The following is a 13,854-nucleotide window of genomic DNA, read 5'->3' as shown; positions in this document are numbered from 1 at the left end:
TTATTGGCATAATCAAAAATCCAAAGATGTATACAATATTATGTCGACGATAGTGTTACTTCCATTTTGGTAAATAACACCCTCCTACCCTCCATGGACTTATTGTCGTTAATTGACAATCATTGTTATAAGATAAGTATACTATTATAAGTTCCATTTTATTTACAGTAAATATTATCACACACACACACACACACATATATATATGTAATATGTTATATTTTTTATTTATTAATTATGCCAACAACTTTTTCTTAAAGCACTAAAAATTCTCGGTATCCTCAACTACTCAGATTGTTATATATTACGCGGCAAGCTTTGTATGAAATGAAATAAGATCTTCGTACACACACAATAATAAATGCATAAATGCATGCAGATTGAAACATTAAAATTCGTCAGTAGAATTCAATATTTATATCCCTGACCCCTGTATGTAGGTATCGCAATATACTTCTCAACATTATTACAGTTTTCGATTCATTTTTTATAGGTCTCTGGTTATTAATTACGTTATATCTATGTGCGTTTTAGTAATAATAATCAGGTAGGTTGGTGTTATAAAATGATATAATTATTTCGTATGCACTTGACGTGGTGCCGCAGTTATATGTATTATACTTATACAGATAAGTTATTGACTTATTGAGTAATTATAGTAGTGGTTATTCGGTGGTATAAATTGACGAACCTCTATAATCCGTGTATATTGTATTTGTACGGCTTTGCATCACAGTTACTTAAATACACCTCTATAAGTATTAACGGGCTATAGAGTACTGTTAGCGAGCGTGTACAATGGGTGGGTGTGTGTAATATATTTTTTTTTCGTAAAAAAACGTGTCCGGTTTAGCTGTCCTATTAAACTACTATATATACGTATATACGTATATAGCATGTATTTATTTATATTTATATAAACACGACTGTGTGTGTATGTGTAAACAAGCAAAGTCGTGAATAAAAGCAAACATGATGAGTATGCGCGTATACACGCGCATTTGAATGGGAAAATCTGATAATTATTATATGGGTGTATCATGATATAGCGTGATAAATATTTAGACTTCTCGCTAACCATCATCGCCGAGATGGGTTGCCACCCCTCCACCCGCCGGCTAATCCTACATTGCTACTTCGTGTCCATAAACTTACAATAAGACAATAATTACGCCCACAAATATTATACCATCGGACGCGTTACGTTACCAGGTATTATTATTATACTCTGTTATTGTGGATCGAGATAATTTTCTATCCTCCAAACAACACTATTGTCTATATAACACAAAATATAAATGGCCATAGGTGAACCTACGCTCGGCCGTTTCATTCATTATCCAATTATTGATTTACGATGAAAGATATACGGTGCGCGCGTCTGATTTTCGTCCAAAAACGATATTGAGTAATTACTATAACTACGTTCAACGCCCGTTCATAAACAAACAACGCGTAGGAATATAATATTGTTATTTTTATAATAATACGAATCAACTGCAGCTATATGATATCGAGGTTTATCGACAAAATAATAAAAGACGAGTCTCCCATACGTATACGTGAATTTAACCCACCCACTTTGGCGTAGCGTTTCAAAATCTTCACCAATATCTATAGAGTGAACAATATAATTGTGAAAATTTGTTGATTTACTTTAAAAATTCAGAGTTAGTTGTTTTTGAGCTACACAAAAATAAGAATAGATGGGTCAACCGTGCAGATGTAGTTCTAAAATATTAAAAAATATACAGCAAAAGATGCACCGAGAATTGTAAGAATTTGTGAGCTAATTTAAAAAAAAAATTGATACTTACCATTATTTTGCAGGCATTATATGTAATTTTGGCCCACTATAGTCTTTGATTTTTCTGATTAATTTAAAAAAAAATATAAACATTTTTAAACTTGATAGATTGGTCAAATATTATACCGTGTTCCGGTGTTCGTGTGACAAAGTTGAAATTATTTTTGCATGCACTGGAACAAAAAAAAAACAGTACTTATAGGTAAAGTAATGTGGAGATGATTTGTCATAGGATAATTAATAAAATATATTATATTATTATTATTATTATTACCTATATTTAAATTGTAATATATCGTTATTTTACTCAATTTTGTAAAAAAATTAATTTCATACGCTCATAAAATTTTTTCTATATTGACGCTGGAATTTTTTTTTACAGTTACTTAAAAGAAAACCTATGGATAACCTTGTATTGTGTTTTTTAACCTTAGGTATAAATCGTAAAAATTTTATGAATTTTCAACTTCAAATTTCCTTGCAAACTTTCGCGATTTTGATATATTTCGTAAAATTTGAACTTTAAATGCTTATAAACAAAAATTGTGGCTAACGATTTTTGATTTTTTTTTTTTTTTACTACGATAAGAACAACTTATAATAAACCTTGTATTACATTTTAAAGATTTTTTGGATATCCAATTTTTTTTTATAGAAATTTCAAAAAAAAAAAACTTAGAAAAATCGAAAATTTTAATTGTCTATAAATAGCTTTAATAAGGTCAAAATATTTTGAAAATTTAATCGTAAATATATAACGCTAATATAAATATTAGGTGAAAATTTCAAGTATTTACAATGATTCGTTTTTGAGTTACAGCAAAATAAAAAAATCGATTTTGTCAAAAACTGATTATGCGTAAAAATTTCCATTTTTCCGTCACTTTTTAAGGGTATTTCCTAACGCTTTTGAAAACTACTGGAAATATTTTACTTTTGACCCCAAGTTAGGTTAAACTACCAACTAGATGAGTTTTTCTTTTCAAAGAGGGGTTGAAGTTAAATATCAAAGCATTATTTCTACTTCAAATCGTGATGACAGACACAAAAAAAGAAAAAAAACCATACATCATTGTAAAATCAATACATTCTTCACTTCGTTCAGAATCTAAATAAGTTACGAAAAAAGCATATTAAATAATATCGTCGTTCATTACGTACTTATTTGTTGTCAATGGATCTATCATTTTTGTGTCTCAACTCTCAACCACTTCGCCAGGCACCAGCCTCGCGCCCATTTCGTAAAAAGTTTTTGATAGATGGTTTACAACGCAGTTATCTTGATTTGTTACTGTAATATTTTGATGGCCCATGAAAAATTTTCAGATCCCTAATGCGGCCCTTCAAAATTATTAATTAGGGACCTTTGCTCTAGAGTATATAAGTAAAGCTAGAATAAAAATCAGTAACTTGTAATTAAAAAAAAAAAAACTGTTAAAAAATGACAATGAAAATCATAATTTTTCCAAGTAAATAACACAAGTTACGTATTCCCAAGCGCTTTACATTTGCATACAAATAGCGATGATCGAAATGAACTTTTTATTATAATATTTTTTTGTCAGTGCATCAAAATAAAAGTATAGTGATTTCCAAGTTCCGTTTTCACTAGTTATTGCCTCCCTATAGCTGAATGTGTATTTTTCGCAGTTGTTCGTATTTATGCGTTTTTTAATCGTCGAAATTATTTCTATATTCATAATAATATATTAATATGTACCGTAATTATTAAATTTATTAAATTCGTATATTAACATCGACTAACAGTACACTACTACTCGTATTTCTTTATTTTATCTAATATATTATTATTACACTCATATATAGTGCGAGTGTATACCCCCAAGTGACTATAAGTACCTACTTGATTACGAGGATCGCGTGCACGTCAAATATGCATTTTATTTTTCAGCTTGAACCCCATAATTATATTTTACAAAAATGTTTAATATACTTATGTATCAATGTAGTATAGTATGCATGACTATATGATGTACGCTAGTGGAAGCAGACATCTATAAAATTACTGTAGTTTTCTTCATTATCCCATTGCTATTGAGAAACCGAAGTTATCACACTCAGACAACAGTTTTACATATAATATTATAAATATAATTATTTATAATGTTGTAAATTATACAATTGTAATTATATTATTTATTATAAATAGGGAGATTCGTTAAACACGTAAACCTCCTATTTTTTAAAGTAATGTAGTTATTCAAAATATGATTTTTGAATTTTTAATATTACAAACATCTTATCTTTTTCACAAATAAGAAACCACTCTTTTTGCCTGTTATATTTTTAATGAATAATTTGAGTATAAAATCAAAATTAGTTACATCAATTTAGTTCAGTGCAATATGTGAGTGTATTATATACATACATTACCGTCCCTTTTTCTATTGCTACTACTCTTCAGTCTTCATAATATATTATTGTTGCATATTATGTTTCTCATCAGTTTCAAACTATACCTTCCCAGTGGCTTATTATTACTATTATTTAGTGTTCTCCTCGATAATAGTACATACTAATAACTACTGAACCTATTTCGTTGCCTCTTTTTTTTTAACTTCTCTTGCATATGCAATCTTTGAAAATATTTTACGATTTTAAAAGTCATTAATATGTAACAATTGATTTATGTACTCTAAAATAAAAAAAAAATGCTTTGCGTAAATACGGTTTTCATTTATTGTTCTTTTAAGAACAAATCAATGTATATTGATATAAATAAAAATACCTTAAAAAAAAAAACTTGACTTGAGGGTTAATAATATTATAAATTTTAATAATAAAAAACAGTATAAATAAATGAAAAAAAAATATAATTTTAACAATAAACCAAAAATCTAACAATAAAAACAAAAAAGGGGGGAAAAGTACATCGGCAGAACAACACTAAACTAGGTGGAGCCGGTGGAGGGGGGCGAGAGCGAAGATTTGAGCCTGCGGAGTCAACGGCCACCCGGCCGGTAACGGATTGTCTCGAGACGAAAAGGAGAGTCGAAGGACCTCGCCACAACGGACCACGGACCTGATCTGCCCGTCTTCGGCCGCGTCTGTTATCCGATGGTAGTCGAAGATGCGCGGCCGAAGCGGCTTAAAGTTTCCGCGGGTCCGGCATGGCTGACGTTCCACCATTCGTTCTGCTTGCGAACCAAAGCAGCCAAGCGCTCGCGGGTAACTGAAAAACGTGCTCAAGTGACTTACCACCGTACGCCGTCCGCCCTGTGTCTCGCATCCCCCCTCCCACGAGTTACCTTATATGTCGACGTCGTCCTGCCGATGTCTTCAGTGGTGAGGGTGCAGATCATGCCAGCGGACGCCTTATCATCGCACGCAGCATCAGCACAAACGTTTTATGCAGTGGCGTATTTAAGCCGGGGCCACCGGGGCCCAGGCCCCCCAAGTTAAGTCCAAGTTTGGGGGGGGGGGCACAGGACCTGTGCCATTACATTAAAGAGGGTCTCTAACTTTTATAGGCCCCAGAACCACCAATAGTTTCATGCTACGCCACTGGTTTTATGCGCTTTCACGCAGATGCCGATCGTCTTCTGCGTCGCTTGACCGCCGCGGTCGCGTAGCTCGGGTGCGGATCAGGCTCACCTACCAGGACACCGGCCGTGTGTCCCTTCTTCTCGCCCTCCACCGGAACGTAGTGGACTACGTCGTCGTCTCCTTTATCTACCTCTCCTCTGGCGGCACATCGTTGTCTGGTTAACTCTCGTAAAATGTCATCTATTAGACTTACGAAAGATGTATTGGTTCATTTGGTTCTACGTCGGGTACCAACTCGACGAAAATACTGCGGTTCTCGAGCAAATCTGAAAAAAAAATATAATATATTATTTACGTGACTTTGATACGAGCGTGTGTGAAAAATAAGATAAAGCTGACACGACGCACCGCGGTCCTGATATATACTATCTCCGCGAGGCGCGAGGGATTTGTCACTGGCGTCCCGTAGTCGATCCGGTATAAGCGATACAAGAAACCCTATAGATGTTACAGAGCGACTCTATAATAATGCGTTTACGTTGGCCTATTTAATTGAAATTAAAAAATAGTGACACAAAATAGTTCTTGAAATAACGCAAGAAATTCTGTAACGTCTTCAGAATTATTCATATTGCATTTTGTTTTTCATTTTCATATTCAACTAATTTATTGTAGTGCAAATTAGTGTTTATAACACGGGTGAATTGGCCTATCGGGAAATCGGGAATCTTTTCGATTGCCCGGTTCTTGTAAGGGCCGCTATACTTATTAAAAAAAAGTCATTTTTTGTAAAATAAGCATAATATTAAAAAAATCAAATTAATATCTTGTTACATATTATTACATTCGTAATATTACTGGCCAACAGAGTTGGTACGATAATTGAAAAATACTATTATGTTATCCTTTGAAAATATGTACTTTTACGGTGATAAATAATAATAATATTAATAATATGAATATGAATGTAATCGTCAATCGACAATAATAATATAATCTGTGACATATTAAATCAAGGTTTAAAGATATAATACTTATATTATCTATAAAACTATAATATATTAGTTATTAATATGTACGGCCGTTTTACAGCCACGCATACGTATTGTATTAATATTATATTCATATGCGAGTTTTTCGATTATATATTGTATAGGTTCGTATGCGTCAACGGAAAAATTTCTATGCTCACCAACTTAGATTTAAATAAAAAAACACAAGGCTGTGAAACGGGCATAAGAATTATATAATTATTACAAACCTGAAGCCGATGACAATTATCCACGTGTCAGTAACTCAGCCACTTAATATTTTATTATTAAAAAAGAAAAAAAAATAGTCACAGTAGTCGCAGACAGCAGTAACGGTACATCGCGATTCGCGAAGAAAAATGAAAATGACGAGCCGAAATTTACATCGTACGAACAACGGTGAGTTAAATGGCGGCGATAGACATAGAGCACATAGCAGTATTCACTATACATTTACAGTGTAGTCGTATACTGATTACCGATGGATTGTTGACTGATGCCCGTAAGTAGCGAAGACGTTTCAAACTAGCGAATCACATAATATGACGCGACAATCCGCGATCGCGCATCGACAAGTAATATAAAAATAAATTGTTCATGAATATTGTGGAATCTAGGAAAAAAAGATCCCCGCAAACTACCCCCGGTACTATTTATTTCCACCAAAATACTTTCTAGATTCATATTAATTAATTGTTTAATAAAAAAAATAGATACCACAGAATTAACCAATTTGCCGGCTACAAACAGGACATTTGCCGCCGTCTCAAATTATAATATATGTAATAATATTATTCAATATCATTTTATTTTTCAATTGCAGCAAATTTGCCGCTCCAATCACCTGATTATTTTGCCTATAGGGTAATCCGACGCTGACTACAATATTATAATAAGATAATAAACTATATAATATTTTACAAAATAATAGTGCATTATTAAAATTAGTATGGTAAACATTTAGTATTGTTGTTATTATATTTGTATTATTACTTTAAGATCATTATTATTATTATTACCATTATTTTTTATCATGATAAAAGTGAATGTGATCAATTTAAAAATAAATCAAATGAATGTAATATATGTACCACAGTAGATTAATATAGATGATTAATTTTATCGATTATTATAATAATTATAGAATATATTACACATAACTTTTAATTGTACATTTTTTTTCACACTTTACAATACAAGAAGTGCATAATATTAGACTACAATTTTCAACTTGTTTTCTTATAATTAAAAAATAAAAAAATCAAACTAGCAAAAGATTTCAGGAGGCTTTTCCAATAAAAATAAAAATTAAGTTTTAGGTTTCACCTTTTGATGTATAGTGTGTATACTGTATAGATATTAATTTTGTCTATTAATTTAACAAAAAGAGAATTAACACTTCGAAAATTTGGTAAATGCAGTTTGTAGAAGATTAATAGAACCATTAGACAAAAGTTTCATAGACATTTATTAACTTAAATGTAATATTACACTTGATTATTAAGTTGTAAATTTCAATCTGTAGGTTACAACAACATTATAATAACAAATATTATATTATTATATTTAATACCAAAAGTAGAAAAGTTAGATAAACAAGAAATTAACAGTTTTCAAAATATATATTTAGGTAAAATTTAAAGTGAATAAATATATAAATATAAAATAAAAAAATATTAACTTAATGTCAATTTAAAACAATTTACCACATTTTTAATTACTTATAATAATAGTAGAATGAGGATCACATAAAGAATGATTGTGTTCTTTCTAGCTTCTTAAATACCTAATTATTATCAATTTTATTAAACTTATAAAGGAATTATTACAGATTAAGTTCAGTTCAGTGTTTATGTAGGTATATTATGTTATGTATATAATTAAATACTTCTGTCGGCTCATCAACTGTCCTCCACACTCTTGAACACCACAATAAAAGGTAATCTCCTATATAAACACAGTGTAAACTCCTACAGTAGATAAATAGACATGGCATGAGTGCTACAATGAAGTATTATTAAACTTTAAATAATAAAATTTGGTCTAATTATATTGTATTACACATTGCATTTAATATTTAAATGACACATATCAACATTAAAATTGATCATAATTTATAGTTGCCATGCTTATATTATATTATTAAAGACTATAGTAGTATAATACTATAATAGCATGATGAACACAATTAAGACAAATAATTTATTTAGGTAATAAGTGTAGCAAAATAAATTACAACTGCAATACGAAATTATATGTAACTTACATTCAACAATCTTCCACAAAAGTAATATTTTTCTGTAAGCATTAGAAGTAATAGACATAATTAGTAGTTTTAAGTTTACTATAAAAAATTAGTTTGAGTATTTAATATTATTATAATTTACATAAGAACGAGGATTGCAAATCTTTAATTTTTTAGTCTTTCTAGTCCAACAAAATACTTTTTAGATTAGTATAATATTGTTTAATAGAATAAAAGAAGTTAATACAAGAATATACTACAATATCATGATATTCACAAAACCACAGTGCATTATTATTATTATTGTTATTATTACCGTGATAAGAACTATTATGTGATAAGAATTTCAATTCAAATGAAAAAGACCATAGTGTACGATGATGATGGATACAGGATAATGAACATCGAATACTCTATGATTAAAACGCATTATTATAGAGCCCGAAAACCACTGTGTACCGTCTAGGAGGGTTTCTTTAGTTTCTCATATCGCATCCGGTGAAACATATTGTGTTGCCGCGGGTCCGGTGCCCCGCTGACGTCCGTGTTCTTAGCTCGAAACAACATCGTTACTCACCCCGTGCCAAAGTCTCCGGTGCCTCCGCCGTAACGAGTCAGCGTCTGATGCATATCACGCGGGTCGGAATCGTTGCCCGCGCCCGTACCGCTAGCCGAGCCGTCGAATGCGGTCGATGGCGTCGGCTACCGAATTGGCGGATTCCGTGTGTCCGCGAGAGTGGCCGGAAAACGTGCTCGGATGACTTACCGCCGTGCGCCGTCCGCTGCGGCCGATGTCTGTGGACGTCGTCTCATCGCGCGCACCAGTACACACTACAAACGCAAAGCGGCGCGTTTTACCCGCTTCCGCTCGGACGCCAAACGCCTTCTACGCGGAAGTGGATTGACGTCGATCGCTTTTGCGTGCGGATCAAGCTCACCTGCCAGAACACCGACCGCGTGGGGCACCGGAACGTAGTCCGCGTCGTCGACGTCGACGAGTGACAGCAGTTGGTAGTTTTCTAAGTTGATCTACTTCACTGCCTTCAATCGCCGGCGACGTCGAACGGATGCTCTCCTGTCTGATCGTTACTCGTACCCGACAGTACGATATTTGATGTATTACTCGTTCGAAAGCCGTCCGTTTTTCGGGTCCACCGCCGTTGCACTTCCGCGTACAGAAGAATCCCGTCAACGCCGATTCCACGACGGGTGCCAAGTGCACGGGGACACCGCAGCCGCCGTCCCCGATTACGCCGAAATCGTTTTCGTGTAAGTCGAAGAGGGCTTCACCGATATTGTTTATATTATCTGCCATTGCTATTATATTGACGTGACTGATTTGAATAAAAATATATTATGATAAACTACGATCGGACTATTGAAATATTTGAAATGCAAATTAAATCGAAACATAATATTTCGAGCTAACCAGACGGCTAGGCGACGTGTATTATAGCGGGATGGAAGGATTTTACGAACAACACTATTTTACATTATTATTAGACATTATGATATTATTATTAGGGTTTTTCCATTACGTTATTGACGACTCGTTGGTGACTATTACGACTAAATATAATATATAAATATATAATGGTTCAGCGGAGTCGCCCGACCGGTCGCTGACCGTAGACGCTCGAATTCAACACTCGTTCCAGTGTTCCAGACTTTCAGTGTTTCACATTTTTGTATGATCATCACCAATCACGTTAATTATAATATTTTTTGCGTAGAGCACACTCAGTACTCAGTAGTCCAGACAGTCCAATAGTGTGTTCAATCTTCAGACACCAGTGTTGTACCTACTGTTGTGTTAAATAGTGCACTTAAATATAATGATATTATGATGTCTACGAAGCAAATACCGAAGTAACGTAAAGTAAGTTGAAATAATAAAAAAAGAAAGACCGCCAAAGAAGTTCATAATCTGATTATAGTAATTTTGAAAGTATACCTACTATTTTTATATCTAAAAAATTAGGTAGGTATTCATTTATTTTAATTAGATTAGATTGTAGTTAATCAGGTAACACTCATCTCCAAAAAATTTAAAAAAATATGTCCCAATAACATTTATTGAATTGCTGGTGAAGAGTTCGGATGATGAATTGGATTATAAACTAGCATCTGTTACACCACCAGTACAAATTGCAGCTAGTTCCTCAGTATCATCATTCATACTTAATGAAGACATACACAAGGTAATAAACATTGCATTTTTAGTGTTTAAAGCACTGCAATAATTCAATTTTAATAAGTTAAAAAATAAAATATTATGTTATAGTATAATATGAAATATCATTATATCAATTGGAACATTTCTATTTGATGAGTGATGACTTGTATGACTTGGAAGAATTGTCTTTACACAACAACGGATTAGTATTAATAGAATGCTACAATGTATTGGTGCATTATACAATGAACCGTAATGCATAAAAGGTCATAAAATGAAATTAACACGCGAAGAAGCATCCCTTGACAAGTTAAATGCAGAGAAAAACAAAATAAAAAAAAATTATAAGTTTAGGTAAATATTAAAACTAAATTAAACTATTACATAATTTACCTATAAATTTAAATTTATAATATATTACCATGAAAATAATTTAATCAAATCTTTTTCACTTTAATAACGAAAATTAATATTTAATTAGTAGTAGGCAACACCTCATGTTTAAACTACTAATGAAATACAGTTATACAAATTTTATGAACCATTTATTCTTCTTTATATTATACCTTTTGTAGTACAACTTACTGGCGAGTACAGTTACACTTCAAAATTGTATTGTATTTTATCTGATTCACCTTAATTTTTTAATTTACTTCTTTTTTATATTATTTTAAACTTTTTACAAATGTTATTTATTATTACTTTATTACCATAAAGACTGCTGGTATAAATCAGATATTTTGGTTTTTTATGATTATTCACTTTTTAAATGAGTTAATGAGCATTTTTAATTTACACATAACTTGCTAAAAAATTGAACTATCGTAAAAAACCAACATAAAAACACAGGTAATGTTTTACCATTAAGTTTCATAATAAGTTGATTCACTCTAATTTTCAAACTAACAGAGCTAAATTTGATCTGCCGACTGCTGAGCGTACATTTGTTATATTACGTACTTGTAAGATGGAGACAACACTTTTAAGAACTGATGAGTCCTTCAGAAGTAAAAAAGATGAGGATTACCATAAAGGTAATAGTCCTTTATTTCTGTTACCAATCAATAGCATCAATACAGTTGTATTAGATCACACGGGTATTGCATAATGTATGCCTAGGTGTAGTTAAAAAATTAATTGAATTTTGGGTGGAAGGTAATAAACAAGTAAGATTGAAAAAAGATAATATAAATAATGAGTTAAAAAAATTAAGACTTTATACGTACTATCTAAAATATGTCTTTTACCCAGGGCGATAAATGAGATTAAACATTTTAATGCCACAGAACTTGGAACTTTTTTATTATATACTGGTCCAATTTTTATTGTTCTAATGGGTAATTTAAAAAAAAAATTGATTCATTTCTTATTGTTGCTTTATGCAATCAGAATTTTAATTTGTGCTGAAACTTGTTCTAAGTATAATAAATTATCAACTCAGTTTCTAAAGAAATTTGTTAATGATTATTTCATTTTATATGGTTCCCATTTCATAACTTAATGTAAAGCTTAATTCATTTAATAATATATATATTATTTTTCATGATCCCTTAAACAATTTTAGTTGTTTCAGTTATGAAAATTATTTATAAGAGATAAAAAAAAATCTTCAATAGTATAGTAGAAAAATAAAAAATCTATGACACAATTCCTTCTCAATTACACAGGTGATATGATATCCTAAGCAATGAAATAACATATAAATCCTTCACCTCTTTTTAAAATAAAAGATAAACTTTTTGAAAAAATAACATTAGAACTAACAAATACAATTATAAAGATTCTTAAAAAAAATAGATATATAATGCTTACTAATAAATAATAATACTCTTGTTTTGGTTCAGCATATTGTTCAACTGCAAAATAAACCTTAATTGTAAAACAATTCCTCAGCTGTTATGAATTTACTAATTCACTAGAATTTTTTAAAACCGGGGGTATACATTGTTGATACTTCTAAAATGTTTGAATTATATTGTATTAATTTCATTGATGTAAAATATGCTTTTTTTTTATTAGACTCCAACAATTTGCCTTTGATTTCATCAATGTGTCATTCAGAGTCTTAAGCTAGTACTTACCATTATTTTTATCTTAAACTTTTAATTTTCATTATATAATTTCAACTTTTTGTATTAATTGTATTTATTTATATGTATTTGACTAATTCATTTATTGTGTTCTCTTTATTTTATAATGACCTAATGTATTATACTATTTAGGTACCTATACACTTTTGTATTAATATAGTATTTATATATGAGTCTTAAGATTGTGCTATTATAATTGTTGTTATATTAAGCCTAATTATTTTTTGGATATTTATGTATACATTTTTTTATTTTATATTAATACAATATAACATAACTTTGCTATTAATGTATTTAAACCATTCAAACATAATATACTCTTTTGTTAATATTATATTATTATCATTAATGTTATTTTGTAATGTAAATTTTAAACTGTATAACTATTTAACTAAATAAATTTGAATTACTAAATTTTTATGTTGTTTTTGAAATTAATCATTATATAATTAATAAAAAATTATGCCCAGATATTTATTATTTATGCTATAAGTATAATACAATCAAGACCGTACTCAGAAAAAATTGTCTAAATTAATGTAATGAGAGAAAATTTTGGGATGAGAGGTTCAATCACCCATCCTAAATTGTATGCTTTTGGAAAAACATTACACAACAATAAGTTTTTTTATTGAAGTGAAACTTCTTTATGGAGAGTACAAAAAAATAAAACGACGGTCGGGCCATTACGGACCGCCCCTTTAGCATATCTTTATAAATATAATAATCTTTATATATATATAATTCTACTATACGTGTGTATGTCACTGAACTCCTCCTAAACATTTGGACCGATATCAATGATTGACATTGTCATTGTTTGGGTGACACCCTGGATGGTTTTAGATTCACCATTTTTTGTATTTTTAATTGTTTAATAATTATTTGTTATTTTTTCTAAGTGGTTGCTAGAATACTAAAAATAAAAACAGACATATTTGACATATTTATCATTAAAGATTTTTAATTTTTAATATGACATTTATATATTATATGGA

General features: G+C 30.8%; 2 long non-coding RNA genes across 4 annotated transcripts; one reads left to right on the top strand and one right to left on the bottom strand.

Annotated features, from left to right (window-relative positions):
- Nucleotides 1-4,483: 4,483 nt before the first annotated feature.
- LOC132918204 (uncharacterized) lies at nt 4,484-9,991 on the bottom strand. 2 transcript variants are annotated; one of them, XR_009660415.1, is made up of 2 exons: nt 8,612-9,991; nt 4,484-5,640 (listed from the first exon to the last, which is right to left on the bottom strand). It is a non-coding gene; the product is annotated as an uncharacterized LOC132918204 (long non-coding RNA). The 2 variants fall into 2 exon arrangements; XR_009660414.1 differs by having other exon boundaries at nt 9,168-9,966.
- LOC132918203 (uncharacterized) lies at nt 9,992-12,998 on the top strand. Of its 2 annotated transcripts, XR_009660413.1 has the most exons (5): nt 9,992-10,469; nt 10,609-10,791; nt 10,875-11,120; nt 11,676-11,800; nt 12,786-12,998. It is a non-coding gene; the product is annotated as an uncharacterized LOC132918203 (long non-coding RNA). The 2 variants fall into 2 exon arrangements; XR_009660412.1 differs by having other exon boundaries at nt 9,992-10,791.
- The last annotated feature ends 856 nt before the right edge of the window (nt 12,999-13,854 follow it).

The sequence above is a fragment of the Rhopalosiphum padi genome, chromosome 1, assembly GCF_020882245.1.
Source record: "Rhopalosiphum padi isolate XX-2018 chromosome 1, ASM2088224v1, whole genome shotgun sequence".
NCBI classification, from domain to species: Eukaryota; Metazoa; Arthropoda; class Insecta; order Hemiptera; family Aphididae; genus Rhopalosiphum; species Rhopalosiphum padi.
This window is presented reverse-complemented; position numbering and strand designations above follow the sequence as displayed.